We start from the raw sequence: 12,131 nt of genomic DNA, 5'->3' as shown, positions 1-12,131 counted from the left end.
TTCATAAGACAAGATCAATCAAGGAATCCAGAGGTAGGGCACTTTATTCCGATATCTCCCCCCAAGATTGAGGTAGACTTCCCTATCCTTAAGGATAAAATAAGCGCTTTCGTTCATCAAAAGTAGTGGATAAGGAGTCAGCATCGTGCATGCAATTCCATCGATCTGGTCAATTCATTTCAGCATGACGCTGCTCCATTCTTCCGTTTAACGGCATGAAAGAGAAAAGGGCCATGCCTAAAGAAGTACTCTGCAATCCGCCACGTAAGACCCGTTTGTGTGTCTAGAACGTCTTGTTGAAAGTCAATTGGAAGGTGGGGGCCAAAACGGTATCCATCCCGACATGTGATGTTGGGCTCCGGAACAAGTCCTTTAGCTGATGGCATCAGAGCCAGTGCATAACCAAAAGCATTAGCTAGTTCCGTAAGGGTCTGATGAGCTGCTGAAGGCGGAGGACACTTGGCCCTATCACACAATAGTTAATAGAGTTTGAAGTGAGTTTTGAAAGAAGGTTAGACGATGAATCTATCTTTATTGGGGCTTCACTCCCTACTGCTTTCCACCTCAAAAAATGGATTTTCCTCCTTCTTCACTCTTCCACTATCCATTATTGGTGGACGAAATTGTGATAAAAGAGTTCCAGGAACTGTTAGAGAAGCTCACAACTCCGTTCAACTTAACCAGCAAGTGTACTGGGTCATCCAAGTAATACCTTACGTGAGTAAGGGTCTATCCCACAGAGATTGTTGGTATGAAGCAAGCTATGGTCACCTTGTAAATCTCAGTTAAGCATATTAAATGGTTATGGGTTTCGAAAATTAATAATAAATAGAAAATAAAAAGGGATAGAAATACTTATGTAAATCAATAGTGGAAATTTCAGATAGGCGTGTGGAGATGCTAGAATCCTTTCGAATCTCTACTTTCTTATTGCTCTCATCCAATCCTTCTTACTCCTTTCCATGGCAAGCTGTATGTAGGGCATCACCATCATCAATGGCTACTTTTAATCCTCTCGGGAAAATGGTCCTATGCGCTGTCACTGCACGGCTAATCGTCTGGAGGCATCACCCTTGTTGATAGCTACATCCCATCCTCTCAGTGAAAATGGTCCAAATGCTCTGTCACAGCACGGCTAATCATCTGTCGGTTCTTAATCAGGTTGGAGTAGAATCCATTGATTCTTTTGCGTTTGTCATCACGCCCAGCCTTCAGGAGTTTGAAGCTCGTCACAGTCATTCAATACCGGAATCCTACTCGGAATACCACAGACAAGGTTAGACTTTCCGGATCCCCATAAATGCCTGCCATCTATCTAGCTTATACCACGAAGATTCTGTTGGGGAATCTAAGAGATATGCGCCCAGCCTAAAGTAGAACGGAAGTGGTTGTCAATCACGCGCGTTCATAGGTGAGAATGATGATGAGTGCCACGGATCATCACATTCATCAAGTTGAAGTACAACGTATATCTTGGAATAAGAATAAAAGAGAATTGAATAAAAAGTAATAGTAATTGTATTGAAACTTGAGGTACAGCAGAGCTCCACACCCTTAATCTATGGTGTGTAGAAACTCCACCATTGAAAATACATAAGTGAAAGGTTCAGGCATGGCCGAGAGGCCAGCCCCCTGAATGATCAAAAGACCGAATGGCCAAAAGATGACTAATACACTAGTAAAAAGTCTTATTTATACTAAACTAGCTACTAGGGTTTACATGAGTAAGTAATTGATGCATAAATCCACTTCCGGGGCCCACTTGGTGTATGTTTGGGCTGAGCTTGATCTATCCATGAGCTGAGGCTTTTCTTGGAGTTGAACGCCAAGTTATAACGTGTTTTGGGCGTTCAACTCCGGATCATGACGTGTTTCTGGCGTTTAACTCCAGACAGCAGCATGTACTTGGCGTTCAACGCCAAGTTACGTCGTCAATTTCCGAATAAAGTATGGACTATTATATATTGCTAGAAAGCTCTGGATGTCTACTTTCCAAATCCGTTGAAAGCGCGCCATTTTGAGTTCTGTAGCTCCAGAAAATCCATTTCGAGTGCAGGGAGGTCAGATTCTAACAGCATCAGCAGTCCTTTTGTCAGCCTTTTTCAGAGTTTTGCTCAAGTCCCTCAATTTCAGCCAGAAATTACCTAAAATCACAGAAAAACACACAAACTCATAGTAAAGTCCAGAAATGTGAATTTAACATAAAAACTAATGAAAACATCCCTAAAAGTAGCTTGAACTTACTAAAAACTACCTAAAAACAATGCCAAAAAGCGTATAAATTATCCGCTCATCACAACACCAAACTTAAATTTTTGCTTGTCCCCAAGCAACTGAAAACAATTAGGATAAAAAGAAGAGAATATACTATAAATTCCAGAATATCAATGAATATTAATTATAATTAGATGAGCGGGACTTGTAGCTTTTTGCTTCTGAACAGTTTTGGCATCTCACTTTTTCCTTTGAAGTTTAGAATGATTGGCTTCTCTAGGAACTTAGAATTTCGGATAGTGTTATTGACTTTCCTAGTTAAGTATGTTGATTCTTGAACACAGCTACTTATGAGTCTTGGCCGTGGCCCTAAGCATTTTGTTTTCCAGTATTACCACCGGATACACAAATGCCACAGACACATGACTGGGTGAACCTTTTCAGATTGTGAGTCAGCTTTGCTAGAGTCCCCAGTTAGAGGTGTCCAGAGCTCTTAAGCACACTCTTTTTGCTTTGGATCACGACTTTAACCACTCAGTCTCAAGCTTTTCACTTGGACCTGCATGCCACAAGCACATGGTTAGGGACAGCTTGATTTAGCCGTTTAGGCCTGAATTTTAATTCCTTGGGCCCTCCTATCCATTGATGCTCAAAGCCTTGGATCCTTTTTACCTTTGCCTTTTGGTTTTAAGGGCTATTGGCTTTTTCTGCTTGCTTTTTCTTTTTCTTTCTATTTTTTTTCGCCATTTTTTTTCAAGCCTTTGCTTTTTCACTGCTTTTTCTTGCTTCAAGAATCAATTTTATGATTTTTCAGATCATCAATAACATTTCTCTTTGTTCATCATTCTTTCAAGAGCCAACAATTTTAACATTCATAAACAACAAGATAAAAAATATGCACTGTTTAAGTATTCATTCAGAAAATAAAAAGTATTGTCACCACATCAATATAATTAAACTAAATTCAAGGATAAATTCGAAATTCATGTACTTCTTGCTCTTTTGAATTAAAACATTTTTCATTTAAGAGAGGTGAAGGATTAATGGGATTATTCATAACTTTAAGACATAGTTACTAACTACTAATGATCATGAAGTAGAGACACAAAACATAGATAAACACAACAAAAAAACCGAAAAGCAGAAACAAATAAGAACAAGGAATGAATCCACCTTTAGTGGCGTCTTCTTCTTGAAGGACCAACAATGTTCTTAAGCTCTTCTATGTCCCTTCCTTGCCTTTGTTGCTCCTCCCTCATTGCTCTTTGATCTTCTCTTATTTCATGGAGAATGATGGATTGCTCATGATGTTCCACCCTTAGTTGTTCCACATTGTAGCTCAAATCTTCTAAGAAAGTGTTGAGTTGTTCCCAATAGTTGTTGGGAGGAAAGTGAATCCCTTGAGGCATCTCAGGGATTTTTTGATGATGAGCTTCCTCATGCATCTCTTGAGAACCGTGAAGGGTTTCTCTTGCTTGCTCCATCCTCTTCTTGGTGATGGGCTTATCCTCTTCAATGGGGATGTCTCCTTCTATGATAACTCCAGCTGAGTAACATAGATGGCAAATAAGGTGAGGAAAAGCTAGCATTGCTATGGTGGAGGGCTTGTCAGCTATTTTGTAGATTTCATTGGAGATGACCTCATGAACTTCTACTTCCTCTCCAATCATGATGCTATGAATCATGATGGCCCGATCCACAGTAACTTCAGATCGGTTGCTAGTGGGAATGGTGGAGTGTTGAATGAACTCCAACCATCCTCTAGCCACAAGCTTGAGGTCCAGTCTTCTTAGTTGAATTGGCTTGCCTTTGGAGTCTCTCTTCCATTAAGCTCCTTCCACACATATGTCCGTAAGGACTTGGTCCAACCTTTGATTAAAGTTGACCCTTCTAGTGTAGGGGCGTTCATCTTCTTGCATCATGGGCAAGTGGAATGCCAACCTCACATTTTCCAGACTAAAATCTAAGTATTTTCCCCGAACCAGTGTGTGATAATTCTTTGGATTCGGGTTCATACTTTGATCATGGTTCCTAGTGATCCATGCATTGGCATAGAACTCTTGAACCATTAAGATTCTGACTTGTTGCATGGGGTTGGTTAGGACTTCCCAACCTCTTCTTCGGATCTCATGTCGGATCTCCGGATACTCATTCTTCTTGAGCTTGAAAGGGACCTCAGGGATCACCTTCTTCTTTGCCACAACATCATAGAAGTGGTCTTGATGGCTCTTGGAGATGAATCTTTCCATCTCCCATGACTCGGAGGTGAAAGCTTTTGTCTTCCCTTTTCCTTTTCTAGAGGATTCTCCGGCCTTAGGTGCCATTGATGGTAGTGGAAAACAAAAAAGATTGTGCTTTGACCACACTAAACTTAAAATATTGCTCGTCCTCGAGCAAGAGAAGAAAGAAGAAAAGAAGAAGAAGAAGAGAATATGGTAGAGAGGGAGAGATGTAGGTTCGGCCAAGGTGAAGAAGAGGGGGTTGTGTTGTGTAAAAATGAAGTAGAATGGAAGGGTATATATAGGGAGAGGGGAGAGTGAAGTTTCGGCCATATAAGGTGGGAATGGGTTGGAAAATGTTTTTGAATTTTTTGAAGGTAGGTAGGGTTTATGGGGAAGAGTGGATGGATGTGAGTGGTGAAGGGGGTGATTGGGAAGAGGGATTGAGGTGATTGGTGAAGGGTTTTGGGAAGTGTGACATGGAAAAGAGTAAAATAGGATTAGGAGGTAAGGTGGGAATATAGTAGGTGGGGATCCTGTGGGGTCCACAGATCCTGAGGTGATCCTGTGGGGTCCACAGATCCAGAGGTGTCAAGGAATTCCATCCCTGCACCAAATAGGCATGTAAAATGCCTTTGCACACTATTCTGGCGTTTAAACGCCGAGTGGTGCACGTTCTGGGCGTTCAACGCCCATGTAAAACATGTTTCTGGCGTTGAACGCCAGTTTCATGCTTGTTACTGGCGTTCAGCGCCAGCTTTTCCTCTAGGCACATTCCTGGCGTTTAGCACCAGAATGTTGCTTGTTTCTGGTGTTCAGCGCCAGATTCATGCTCTGTTCTGGCGTTGAACGCCAGCCAGATGCATCTTACTGGCGTTGAACGCCAGCCTGTGCTTCCTCCAGGGTGCGAATTTTTTTCTGCTGTTTTTGATTCTGTTTTTAATTTTTATGATTTTTTTCGTGACTCCTCATGATCATGTACCTAATAAAACACAAAATAACAATAAAATAAAATAAAATAAAAATTAGATAAATAAAATTGGGTTGCCTCCCAACAAGCGCTTCTTTAATGTCAATAGCTTGACAGTGGCTCTCATGGAGTCACAAAGGTGATCAGGTCAATGTTGTATAGTTCCAACACCAAACTTAGAGTTTGGATATGGGATCTTAACACCAAACTTAGAGTTTGGTTGTGGCCTCCCAACACCAAACTTAGAGTTTGACTGTGGGGGCTCTTCTTGACTCTGAACTGAGAGAAGCTCTTCATGCTTACTCTCCTTTGTCACAGAGGGATGGCCATGTGCCTTAAACACAAGGTAGTCCCCATTCAATTGAAGGACTAATTCACCTATGTTGACATCTATCACAGCTCCTGCTGTGGCTAGGAAAGGTCTTCCAAGGATGATGCAATCATCCTCTTCCTTCCCAGTGTCTAAGATTATGAAATCAGTAGGGATGTAAAGGCCTTCAACCTTTACTAACACATCCTCCACTATTCCATAAGCTTGTCTTAATGACTTGTCTGCCAATTGTAATGAGAACAAGGCAGGTTGTACCTCAATGATCCCCAGCTTCTCCATTACAGAGAGTGGCATAAGATTTATCCCTGACCCCAGATCACACAGAGCTTTTGCAAAGGTCATGGTGCTTATGGTGCAAGGTATCAAAAATTTGCCAGGATCTTGTTTCTTTTGAGGTAGAGTTTGCTGAATCCAGGTATCCAGTTCACTAATGAGCAAGGGAGGTTCACTTTCTCAAGTCTCATTACCAAACAACTTGGCATTCAGCTTCATGATAGCTCTTAAATATTGAGCAACTTGCTCTCCAGTCACATCTTCATCCTCTTCAGAGGAAGAATAGTCTTCAGAGCTCATGAATGGCAGAAGGAGATTTAATGGAATCTCTATGGTTTCTATATGAACCTCAGATTCCTTTGGATCCTTAATAGGAGACTCCTTTTTGCTTGAGGGACGTCCCAGGAGGTCTTCCTCACTAGGATTTTCGTCCTCCTCCTCCCTTGTGCATTCGGCCACATTGATCACATCAATGGCCTTGCACTCTCCTTTTGGATTCTCTTCTGTATTGCTTGGGAGAATACTGGGAGGAGTTTCAATGACTTTCTTACTCAGCTGGCTCACTTGTGCCTCTAGATTTCTGATGGAGGATCTTGTTTCACTCATGAAATTAAAAGTGGCCTTTGACAGATCAGAGACTAGATTGGCTAAATTAGAAGTGTTTTGTTCAGAATTCTCTGTCTATTGCTGAGAAGATGATGGAAAAGGCTTGCTATTGCTCAGCCTATTGCGTCCACCATTGTTAAAGCCTTATTGAGGCTTTTGTTGATCCTTCCATGAGAAATTTGGATGATTTCTCCATGATGAATTATAGGTGTTTTCATAAGGTTCACCCATGTAATTGACCTCTGCCATTGCAGGGTTCTCAGGATCATAAGCTTCTTCAGAAGCTGCCTCTTTAGTACTGTTGGATGCATTTTGCCATCCATTCATATTTTGAGAAATCATGTTGACCTGTTGAGTCAACACTTTGTTCTGAGCCAATATGGCATTCAGAGCATCAATTTCAAGAACTCCTTTCTTATGAGGTATCCCATTATTCATGGAATTCCTCTCAGAAGTGTACATGAATTGGTTGTTTGCAACCATGTCAATGAGTTCTTGAGCCTCTTCAGGCGTTTTCTTTAGGTGAATAGATCCACCTGCATAATGGTCCAATGACATTTTCGAAAATTCAAATAGGCCATAATAGAATATATCTAATATGGTCCATTCTGAAAACATGTCAGATGGACACCTTTTGGTCAGCTGCTTGTATCTTTCCCAAGCTTCATAGAGGGATTCACCATCTTTTTGCTTGAAGGTCTGAACATCCACTCTCAGCTTGCTCAGCTTTTGAGGAGGAAAGAATTTATCCAAGAAGGCAGTGACTAGCTTATCCCAGGAGTCCAGGCTATCCTTGGGTTGTGAATCTAACCATATTCTAGCTCTGTCTTTTACAGCAAAAGGGAAAAGCATGAGTCTGTAGACTTCAGGATCAACTCCAATCGTCTTTACAGTCTCACAGATCTGCAAGAACTCAGTTAAAAACTGATAAGGATCTTCAGATGGAAGTCCATAAAACTTGCAGTTTTGTTGCATTAAGGCAACTAGCTGAGGTTTCAGCTCAAAGTTATTGGCTCCAATGGCAGGAATGGAGATGCTTCTTTCATCAAATTTGGACGTTGGCTTTGTGAAGTCACCAAGCATTCTCCTTGCATTATTATTATTTTTGGCTGCCATCTCCTTCTCTTGTTCTAATATTTCTGAAAGGTTACCTTTAGGTTGTTGTAACTTAGCTTCTCTTAATTTTCTCTTCAGAGTCCTTTCAGGTTCTGGATCAATTTCAACAAGAGTGCCTTTATCTTTGTTCCTGCTCATATGAAAGAGAAGAAAACAAGAAAAGAAAGAGGAATCCTCTATGTCACAGTATAGAGATTCCTTTATGTTAGTAGAAAAAGAAAGGGGAGAAGAATGAAGAAGAGTGGGTTCGGATATTTAGATGGAGAGAGGTGAAGAGAAGTGTTAGTAATTAAATAATTAAATAGAGTAAGAAAAGAGAGGGCAAATTTCGAAAATAATTTTGAAAAAGGGGTTAGTAATTTTCGAAAATTAGAAATAAGATAAGATTAAAATTAAAATTTAAAATAAAAAGAATTTTTGAAAAAGAGATGAGATATTTTCGAAAATTAGAGAGGGAAGAGTAGTTAGGTGGTTTTGAAAAAGATAAGAAATAAACAAAAAGTCAAAGAGTTAGTTGAAAAAGATATTAAAATCAAATTTGAAAAGATAAGAAGATAAGAGGTTAGATAAGATATTTTGAAATCAAATTTTTAAAAAGATAAGATTAAAAAGATAAGATAAATAGATAAGATAAAAAGATAAGATTTTTAAGAAAAAGATATTTTGATAAAAGATGAAAAGATTTAATTTTTAAAATTTAAAATTAATTACTTAACTAACAAGAAACTAAAAGATAAGATTCTAGAATTTAAAGATTGAACCTTTCTTAAAAAGAAAGTAACAAACTTCAAATTTTTGAATCAATCACATTAATTGTTAGCTAATTTTCGAAAATTTGATATAAAGATAAGAAAAAGATTTTGAAAATAATTTGAAAAAGATTTTTGGAATTTTCAAAAATAATGAAAAAAATGAAAAAGATATGATTTTTGAAAAAGATTTAAAAAAAATAAGATTTTTAAAATTGAAAATTTGACTTGACTTGTAAGAAACAACTAATTTTTAAAAATTTTTGACCAAATCAACCCAAAATTTCAAAAATTTGGAGGGAAATAAGGAAAATATATTTTTTTATTTTTGAAATTTTAAAGATGAGAGAGAAAAACATAAAAATGACCCAAAATATGAAAATTTTGGATCAAACACATAATGCATGCAAGAACACTATGAATGTTAAGATGAACACCAAGAACACTATTTTTGAAAAAATTTTTGATGCAAAGAAAACATGCAAGACACCAAACTTAGAAATTTGTAATGCATGGACTCTAACAAACAAAAAATGCATATGAAAAACAACAAACAACACAAAACAAGAAATCATCAAGATCAAACAAGAAGACTTGTCAAGAACAACTTGAAGATCATGAAGAACACTATGAATGCATGAGATTTTCGAAAAAAATGCAAGAAAAATTCTTTTAAAGCATGCAATTGACACCAAACTTAAAAAATGACTCAAGACTCAAACAAGAAACACAAGATATTTTTGATTTTTATGATTTTATGATTTTTCTTGTATTTTTATTAATTTTTTTTCGAAAATAAGGTTTGGAAAAACGAAACAGAAAAGAAAAATTTTGAAAAAGATTTTTGAAAAGAAAATTACCTAATCTGAGCAACAAGATGAACCGTCAGTTGTCCATACTCGAACAATCTCCGGCAACGGCGCCAAAAACTTGGTGGACGAAATTGTGATAAAAGAGTTCCAGGCACTGTTAGAGAAGCTCACAACTCCGTTCAACTTAACCAGCAAGTGTACTGGGTCATCCAAGTAATACCTTACGTGAGTAAGGGTCGATCCCACAGAGATTGTTGGTATGAAGCAAGCTATGGTCACCTTGTAAATCTCAGTTAAGCAGATTAAATGGTTATAGGTTTCAAAAATTAATAATAAATAGAAAATAAAAAGGGATAGAAATACTTATGTAAATCAATAGTGGGAATTTCAGATAGGCTTGTGGAGATGCTAGAATCCTTTCGAATCTCTACTTTCTTATTGCTCTCATCCAATCCTTCTTACTTCTTTCTATGGCAAGCTGTATGTAGGGCATCACCATTATCAATGGCTACTTTTAATCCTCTCGGGAAAATGGTCCTATGCGCTGTCACTGCACGGCTAATCGTCTGGAGGCATCACCCTTGTTGATAGCTACATCCCATCCTCTCAGTGAAAATGGTCCAAATGCTCTGTCTCAGCACGGCTAATCATCTGTCGGTTTTCAATCAGGTTAACATCCGGGGCTTCGAAACGATTTAAGATTTGCCATAGTTGCTACAAGTATGGTGACGCGCACGCGCATAGTACGTGCACGCGCCGTTGCTGCCACCTAGTTCACTTAAAGCAAAACGTGGCCATCGATTTTAGAAGCCTTGTGGGCCCAATCCAACTCATTTCTGATGCTATTTAAGCCAAGGATTGAAGGGGGAATGGACATACTTTACACACTTTAAAATCTAGTTACCATTAGTTTAGTTTAGTAGTTAGAATTAGTTTCTAGAGAGAGAAGCTCTCACTTCTCTCTAGAATTAGGATTAGGATTAGGATTAGTTCTTAGATCTAGGTTTTAATCTTTGCTTTCTTCTACTTCTACATCTCAATTCCTTGTTGTTAGATTCATTCTTCTTCCATTCTTTGGTTGTAATTTCCTTTATTTTGTTCTTATACTTTGTTGTAGATCTACTATTGTTCCTTCCATTTTCTTTCAATTCAATAAGAGGTAATTCATAATAATTGTTCTTCTTTGCTTTTCTATTGTTGATCTCTTGCCTTTGTAGTTAGATCTCTCTTTAATTCTTGCAATTTATATTGTTTACTTTTATTGCCTTTTATGTGTTTGTTGAAATGCCTCTTCTAGATATAGTATAGATTTTGTTCCTCTTGGCCTAGGTAGAGTAATTAGTGACACTTGAGTTATCTAATTCCTTTGTTGATTGGTACTTGGAGAAATTGCTAATTGGTTTGGAGTGCACTAAAGCTAGTCTTTCCTTGGGAGTTGGCTAGAACTTGTGGTTCAAGTCAATTCATCCACTTGACTTTTCTTTATTTAGTATGGGTTAACTAAGTGGTAGCAATGAACAATTCTCATCACAATTGAGAAGGATAACTAGGATAGGACTTCTAATTTTCATACCTTGCCAAGAGCCTTTTATAGTTGTTAGTTTATTTTCATTGCCATTTACTTTTCATGCTTCTTATCCAAAACCCCAAAACACATTTCTAACCAATAACAAGGCACTTTATTGTAATTCCTAGGAAGAACGACCCGAGGTTTGAATACTTCGGTTTATAAAATTAGGGGTTTGTTACTTGTGACAAACAATATTTTGTATGAAAGGATTTTTGATTGGTTTAGAAACTATACTTGCAACGAGAATTCATTTGTGAAATTCTATACCATCAAAAATCCAATCATCAAAATGGCGCCGTTGCCGGGGAATTGCAATGGTGTTGTGTTATTGGTTATTGTATATATGTGAATATTGTGAATATGTTTGCTTTTTGCTTCTTTGTTAGTTTTTAGTTTGTTCTCTTTATTTGTTCCTATTTTTTTGTTTTTGCCTTCTCTTGCTATCATGAATTCTCATTTTGGCTATGAGTGTGATTACAACTATGTTGTAGGTGATGAGAACTATAATGAAGAAATGTATCAAGGATGGGATAACCAAAGGTGGGAGGAGCCATATACATATGATCAATCTTCATGGCAACAACCTCTACCAATGCACTATGAAGAAGAGCCATTCTATGATTCATATCAATCCAATGGCTATGGTGAATCACCTTGTGACTTTCAAGAACCACCACCATATGCCTATGAACCATATCCTCAACATAACTCTCAACCATACTCACAAGCCCCTTCTTACCAACCACCTTCATACGACCCTAACCCATATCTATCCTACCAACAGCCATATGAGCAATATGAACCACACATAGAGCAACCACCACAACATCAATATTTTCAAGAGCCACCCCCTCCATATTATTACCAAGATGAACCACCTCCAATATATGAAAATTTTCAACCACAAGATGAATACTACTTTCCACCATAACCTCCCATGGAAGAATACTCATATCCATTGATCCAAGAGCCACATGATCCTAATCATATTATCCAAGAGGAACAAGAGTCAAGGGATCATCTCAAGGAAGCATTGGATCAATTTCAAGCAACCATGGAGTGTGTTGTGCAACAAGTGGAAAGAATGGAAAATATTGAACCACCACAACTCTACCAAGAAGAACCACCTTCCTATTATGAACCCTTCCCCCAAAATGATGAACCCTTCCATCCACCCCAATCTCTAATGGATGAAATTTTTGGTGTTCTTGTTCAAGGGCAAGAAGAGATGAAAAGGGATGTGCAAAATTTTATGGCCTCCTTGGATGCGG

The sequence above is a fragment of the Arachis stenosperma genome, chromosome 1, assembly GCF_014773155.1.
Source record: "Arachis stenosperma cultivar V10309 chromosome 1, arast.V10309.gnm1.PFL2, whole genome shotgun sequence".
NCBI classification, from domain to species: domain Eukaryota; kingdom Viridiplantae; phylum Streptophyta; class Magnoliopsida; order Fabales; family Fabaceae; genus Arachis; species Arachis stenosperma.
This window is presented reverse-complemented; position numbering follows the sequence as displayed.